Consider the following 6626-nt stretch of genomic DNA (forward strand, 5'->3'; position numbering starts at 1 on the left):
AGAAAAGAAAATTAACACGTTTCTGTACAAAGGTGTGATTTATTAATTGTTTCTTAATGCATGTCCTTTATAAAAAAATCAACAAAAACAAGACTAGTCTCTGTCTTGTTGAGGTAATTCAATTGTTTCTTAACTCCTCATTTTTTATCTGTTTACGTTTTCAGAATTGGATTTTCTATTTATTTTTTAACTACTAACAAAACTTACTGCAATTCAGTTGTTTTCTCCTTTTTTGGCACAATAGTACAAACAATTGAAAGACCTTATATTTGGTGTAATATATAAAATCTTGGTAATAAGAGGAATATATGGCAAAAATTTACTTCTTTAAAAAGCATAATTCTAAATTTGGTGCAAAAGTTCTTGAGATACATTATTCCTAGAGAATTACCAAAAGCTTTTTCTTATTTCAAAAAACATTGGTTAAGTCTTTATTAATTCTTTTCAAATATTTAGGTTTCTATTTTTGCACTCTTTCATTTATATCTTTTATCTTTTCCTTTTTGTTTATGTAATATAATGTATGATTTCTTTAACTTCTCCTCGGTCCTCTAAAACTTAGTTTTAGAAAATTTCAGACTTTTATTTTGGTATTGTATATAAATAAAACCTGCACAGGCAAATCACACTCTACTATTCATTTTCTCACAAAAATGATCGACTAAACGAAATAAAATAAATATTATCTACTCAATACAGGTTAAAAAAAATATATGAGGAAAAGTGTAGGCTCTAACTTTAAAATTCCTATAATGTAGGCTCCTCCTGTGACCCAGTCATATTCCTCAGTATACTCTTGCCAATAGTTATTGAAGTCACCCTGAACTGAGAATCTACTCCGAAAGGTTATTTAGCACTTTATTGCTGTATTTTCCTTTCACTATTCAGCTTGGACTTTTGTCTTCAGTTATAGGCATGACATCAAACTTTCATATAGGAATAGAACTTGAGGGTCAGGGCCTCAGGAAGAGTATTATTGGTTTTGTTATAAACTATGAAGTATCACCTTCGGGAACTTATAATTTCAAATTCGAGTTTAAGGGGGTCGAATTACATATATCTTTAAAGCTCTATTATGACAAATTTAAGCCTGTAAGAACAAACTAGAAAACTAAGATGATCAATTTGGTAGAACAAGGATCTTATAAATATAAACTGATTACCAAAAATGATCAATATTTCATTTTCGTGACTTGAGAATTATTGTGTCTCGTTATCTTAACATTCATATAAGAATTAGGTTACTATTAAATTTTTACCTCTTCTTTAAAGTCATCCAGGAGACAAATAAGTGATTGGAATGTATGCAAAGAAAGTAAAAACATTTTGACCATACTATATTGTCTCCCATCATCTCTATTAATCACACACATGTATTGGTAATATCGAGCACAATGAAATATTAATCCACATTATTGTCATGCTTGATTTAAAACTACTTAAATGAGTTTATTGTTTACATTATCTCGACAATTAGATTCATGAAAAGTAAAAACATTATAGTGTGATACCTCACAGTCGAGTTTAACGTCACGCTATGATGGGTGAACGTCAAAAACATTTAAAGAAGTAGTTCCAAAACAGTTTAACATCATAGGGGTTGTGCGAAAAAAAAATACTAGTAGCTAAATTTGACCGGTTTACTCTTATATCTCTATTAATTACATTGGACTAACGTAGTATAGGTGGCCTACAGACTATTAGGTGTTTGCCTCCGCTGTCTTAAAATTATAGTTCTAAATTATGCGTCAAATTCAACTGGTATCACACGAATGCGGATTATTGGTTTTCTATCAGAAAGACAATAAAAGATTGGGAACAAATGATATTTTAAAAAGAAACGGTTGGATTCTATGGTTGTTGGGTATATTTATAGGTTTACTTTGTTAGGTCAAAATTATAGTTAATTTATTATTATAATGTAGGGCGTTCCTCAAAAAATGAAATGGAAATGTTGGGTCATGGTTGGGCACTATTTCACGCTGAGGGTCAGGAGACTATGTGAGGGATATAAAACTTAGTAGACAATTATTTAAAGGACACAAATTCATTTTATATTGTTTGTTTCTTGTTATTCTCTCTTTTTGTCTCCTTTATTCTTCTCTTCTTTTTCTTTATTATTGTTTCATCTTTCCCTCAATTAAGAATAAAATGAGGGAGGATCACGGGAAAACGTTTTTTCTCGAGAAAAACATGAAATAATGCAATCTTTTAAAACTATTCGAAACGCTCTGCTCCATCGAGGTAAAAAGATGGATTATCTTGATGTTTTTTAATATCCATACTACCTTGTAACATTTTCTTATATAGAGTTCAAGATTTTGATATGATTTTTTTATTTGCTCGAGTAATAGTGTGACATTCTAACTTATACTTTTTTTCTCCTCTTTTCTTTATTGTTTTCGTATTTTTTACACCTAGATCTCAAGCTCAGTCTTATATATTTTCAAAACATGATCTTAATTATTTTCATTGGGTTTACCTATGGCGAAGGATACGTTATGTGGAATTAACGCACGCTGGTATTGGTTCTATGGATAGCGAAGATTGGAATTACGTTAAACATGAATCAGCGTTAAAAAAAAATAATAGGACCTTTTGCGATCTAGAAATTCCTTTTTTTTTTATTTTGTATTTTTATTTTACATAGTTTAAATTTTTCAAACTGCTTCATAAAGAGTCATAAAATCTATTAAGAGGCTCGAAGTATGACATGGTGCGGCTTATATAAGTGACCAGAAAGATGGGTTTTAACTTGATATTCGCAATTTCATACTAAAGGTATTGTGTTTTTAAGAATTATTAATTAAATTATTAAATATTATCCATATGAGTATGTTTACATAAAAACTGAAACAACAGATGAAATAAAAATATATATATAATATAATAATAAATTGTTATTTGAACTAATGTTATGTATCGAAGACATTCGTAAATTATATTTATGGGTAAATAACAAAAATCTAAAAGCTTGTTATATTTTATTTTAATAATTAATTTCAATATTTTAAAATAATAATTTATTAAGCATTTTCTATTTATTATAATTATAAAATTTTAAATTTTTATTAATATACTATACTGATATAGCATCATGTAAGAGAGTGATTTGTTTTTTTTTTTTTTTTTTTTAAGAAATGAATCTTGATGCAGAAGCATACTTTAAAAGTATTGTCGTAATACTACTATAGTATAGCGATTTGATATTTTTCTTTTGATCTATGTCGTAATACTACTATAGTATAGCGATTTGATATTTTTCTTTTGCTCTATACCATAATGTTGCTATAATTGGGCAATCAATTACTTTCCTCATCTTTACTCATATGTTTGGATGACTTTAAAAGTAATTTATAGTATTTATATGTTACAGACACTATCTCAAGTCACGAAAAGATTTTGAATTTGGACAGTTTATTTTATAAGTTCCTTAATGACATATCCAGTTCTTAGGCTTTTGTCATGACTTTAAAATTTACATCCAATTTATTTGAATATACTTCATATTCAAATATCTCTCCTGGATCAATCTATTCTCTTAAATAAAGTGAGTCATTTTCTGAAGACAATAACTTTAAGGATAAGATGTGCTAATAACCTCGGAGTAGATCTCAGTTCAACTTCAAACTATTGGCAGATTATGAATGACTTCACAAGGAGCTACATTTGGGAACGTAGCATTTTGATTTTTGAGATATAAAGTAGCATCAAGTAATGAGGCGTATTTACAATAGAGTTGTCTTCAATGTGGCAAAAAAAAAAAAGATAAAAAAAAAGATAAAGATAAAAAAAAGGAAAAAGGAAAAAGGAAAAGAAAAGATAAAAAGATAAAAACAATTTGATGATCTTTTGAGCTTTGAATGCTTTAAAAGAATTTGATTTCCACATTACCGAAAACAAATTTTCAATTTTGACTTTGGGAAAAAGGAAGAATGGAGTAGTGTTTGGTTAGAGTTTGAAAATTAGAAACTACAGATGACATGGAGTCATATCAAGACGAGCTAGTTTTGTTCCTATCTGGATGCATGCTTAAGCATTTACATGTGGTGTTTTTCTCTTTGATGAAGTATGTGCATTTCACTTGGCTATTGCATATCAAAGCAAGTGTGTGAGAAAATGCTCTTGTAAAAAAAAACAAAAAAATAAGAAAAAAAGAAAGAAAAAAGAAAGAAAAAAGAAAAAGAAAGAAAAAGAAAAGGAAAATCATGGACTAGCAAGAAAAAGAAAACATTTAGGATCCTTCAATGTTGAAATAGGAAAAAAGATGATATATGTAAAGTTTGGACACTTTAACTTAACATATATTCTGAAACAACAACATTCAGATAAAGGCATGAAGTGAGACAAAATCACCATGTTGTATATCGTTTGCTCAATTTTGGCAACACGAAAAACTCTACTATTCAAGGGTGCAGGGATGTTGCATAGCCTAAAAATATGGGAAGTCTCTCGAAGCTACCGAACTTACCACTTGGGACATTTAAAAACTAAGGACACAAAATATCTTTAAAGTCACATGATCAATTGTGATGGTAGTTATCTAATCACTTTCAAGGTGTCAATTGGGACAACCAATGTGTCAAGTGAAAAGAAATTTTCTCGATGAGAGTCAAAACTAAGTGATTATTGACATTTTCATAGGAGCATCATTTTTATCAGCTAATTGAGAAACTATTTAGAAAGGAAGAAGCTTGCAGAAGAAATCTGATTCTATAGAGTTAGAGCATTATATTTGGTCGAAAAGTCTATTGCATGAAGAGACTATTTGTTGGGCAATACCCAACCTATTATGCCATATGAGTGAAATCTTGGAAAGTTACACCATAAAGTCTAAAGAGGAGTTGTTTAAGGAATGATTCACTTTCATTGTCTTCTTAGTCCTCATGTGTGGATATCTTTGATTTTTTCATACCTCTTGTTTCTCATCTATGTTGTCCATGTATGCTTTCGTGTCTCATCTTTAATCTCCCATGCATATACTTGTTCTTCATTTATATGTACATTCTTTTCTTCAAGTGTCACCTTTTATTACTTTTCTTCATTTCCCTTTATTTTAATGTCACTTGGTAGTCTATAGGGGAGTTAGAGGCTAGGTGTATATTATCTTTTTCTATTAAAAAAACACAAAAAATCTCTTTTTTGCTATACAGTTTTTTTTTTATTTTTTTTTTATTTTGGTCTCAAAATATGATCAGACAAATTCTTGCATAAATAGTGGGGCAAAGTTTGGTTTAGGGTTTTTATTTAAAAAAAAAAGAGTTTCATGAAAATTTTTATGTTCATAGCAATTTATTTCTTTGAAGAATGAAAAAAAAAACTTTTTGAATGTTATTCCCTTTTGAAGCAATAATTCAAAAAATCAAGCACAAATAGTGGGGAAAATTTTTGTTAAGGGTTTTATTTTTTCTTAAAAAAACAACAAAAAGTTTTAAGAATTCATTTCATAATCTCTTTTTTTCTTTGGAGATTTTTTTTTATTTAGAAAAAAAAACTGAAAGTTGTTCTCTTTGATACAATGCCTTGAAAAAATTCATAATTGAATACTAGGCAATTTGAAATTGAGATTTCCAAACAAAAGCTTTCTTAAAAAACAATGAGTTAAAAAATAGTTATGACCAATTTTCCTTTTGTAGCCAAGTAGATCACCTCGTCTTAAGTGTTAAATTCATTGTTTTAAAACATAAAGAAACACAAACCATTCAATTCTCACAAAATAAAAAGGGAAAAAAATTCACAAAAGTTAAAAAATTGAAGGTTAGCATTTTTCCCATCCTGTCTCACAATTTAGTGTTTACTCCTGACTGTTGCAAAACTAAAAAACGGCAGTTTTGTGTTTACTCCAGACTATATCACAGTTTAGCATCTATCCCTAGCTATGTCAAAACTAGAAAATGGCATTTTAATGTTTATTCCTAACTATCTCAGAGTTTAGTATTTACCCTTGATTGTGTCAAAACTAAACATGACAATTTAGCGTTCACTCCTAGTTGTCACAGTTCAGCGTTTACCTTTGACTATGTCAAAACTAAAAAAATGATGGTTTGGCATTTACCATTACTATGTCAAAACTAAAAATGGCAGCGTTTACCCCTAGGTGTATCAAAATTAAAAAGGGTAGTTCAACGTTTACTCATGGTTGTCTCACAGTATAACGTTTACTCTTGATTGTGTCAAAACTAAAATATGTCAGCTTAGTGTTTACCCCTGGCTGTCTCAAAATTTAATGTTTACCCCAATCGTGTCAAAAAAATAAAAAATTTAAAAAACGTTCTTTTGGTTTATAGTTTACTTGTTAGTCATTTGTAATTTATGTTATTATTGTCTCAATTGTTTGCACGTGTATAATGGAGAAAAAAAATATTAAATAAATTAAGGTGTACGCCTTTGTCCACCTTCTAATTCTATAAGAATGAGCGAAGGAAAGCAGACTGTAGACCCCTAAATTTGTCTGAAATTTTATTTCATTGTTTTTATATTGTGTAATTTTGTACTTTTCACTATTTTAAAATCCACCAACTTCAATGATGGAATCTTGAATACTCGAGATGCTAATGCTTGAATTCTTTCAACAGAAAATTAATGTGTTGGGATGTCAAGACTTGATGTCAATGTTTTATTTTAAA

Source organism: Benincasa hispida, chromosome 7 (assembly GCF_009727055.1).
Source record: "Benincasa hispida cultivar B227 chromosome 7, ASM972705v1, whole genome shotgun sequence".
Classification (NCBI taxonomy): domain Eukaryota; kingdom Viridiplantae; phylum Streptophyta; class Magnoliopsida; order Cucurbitales; family Cucurbitaceae; genus Benincasa; species Benincasa hispida.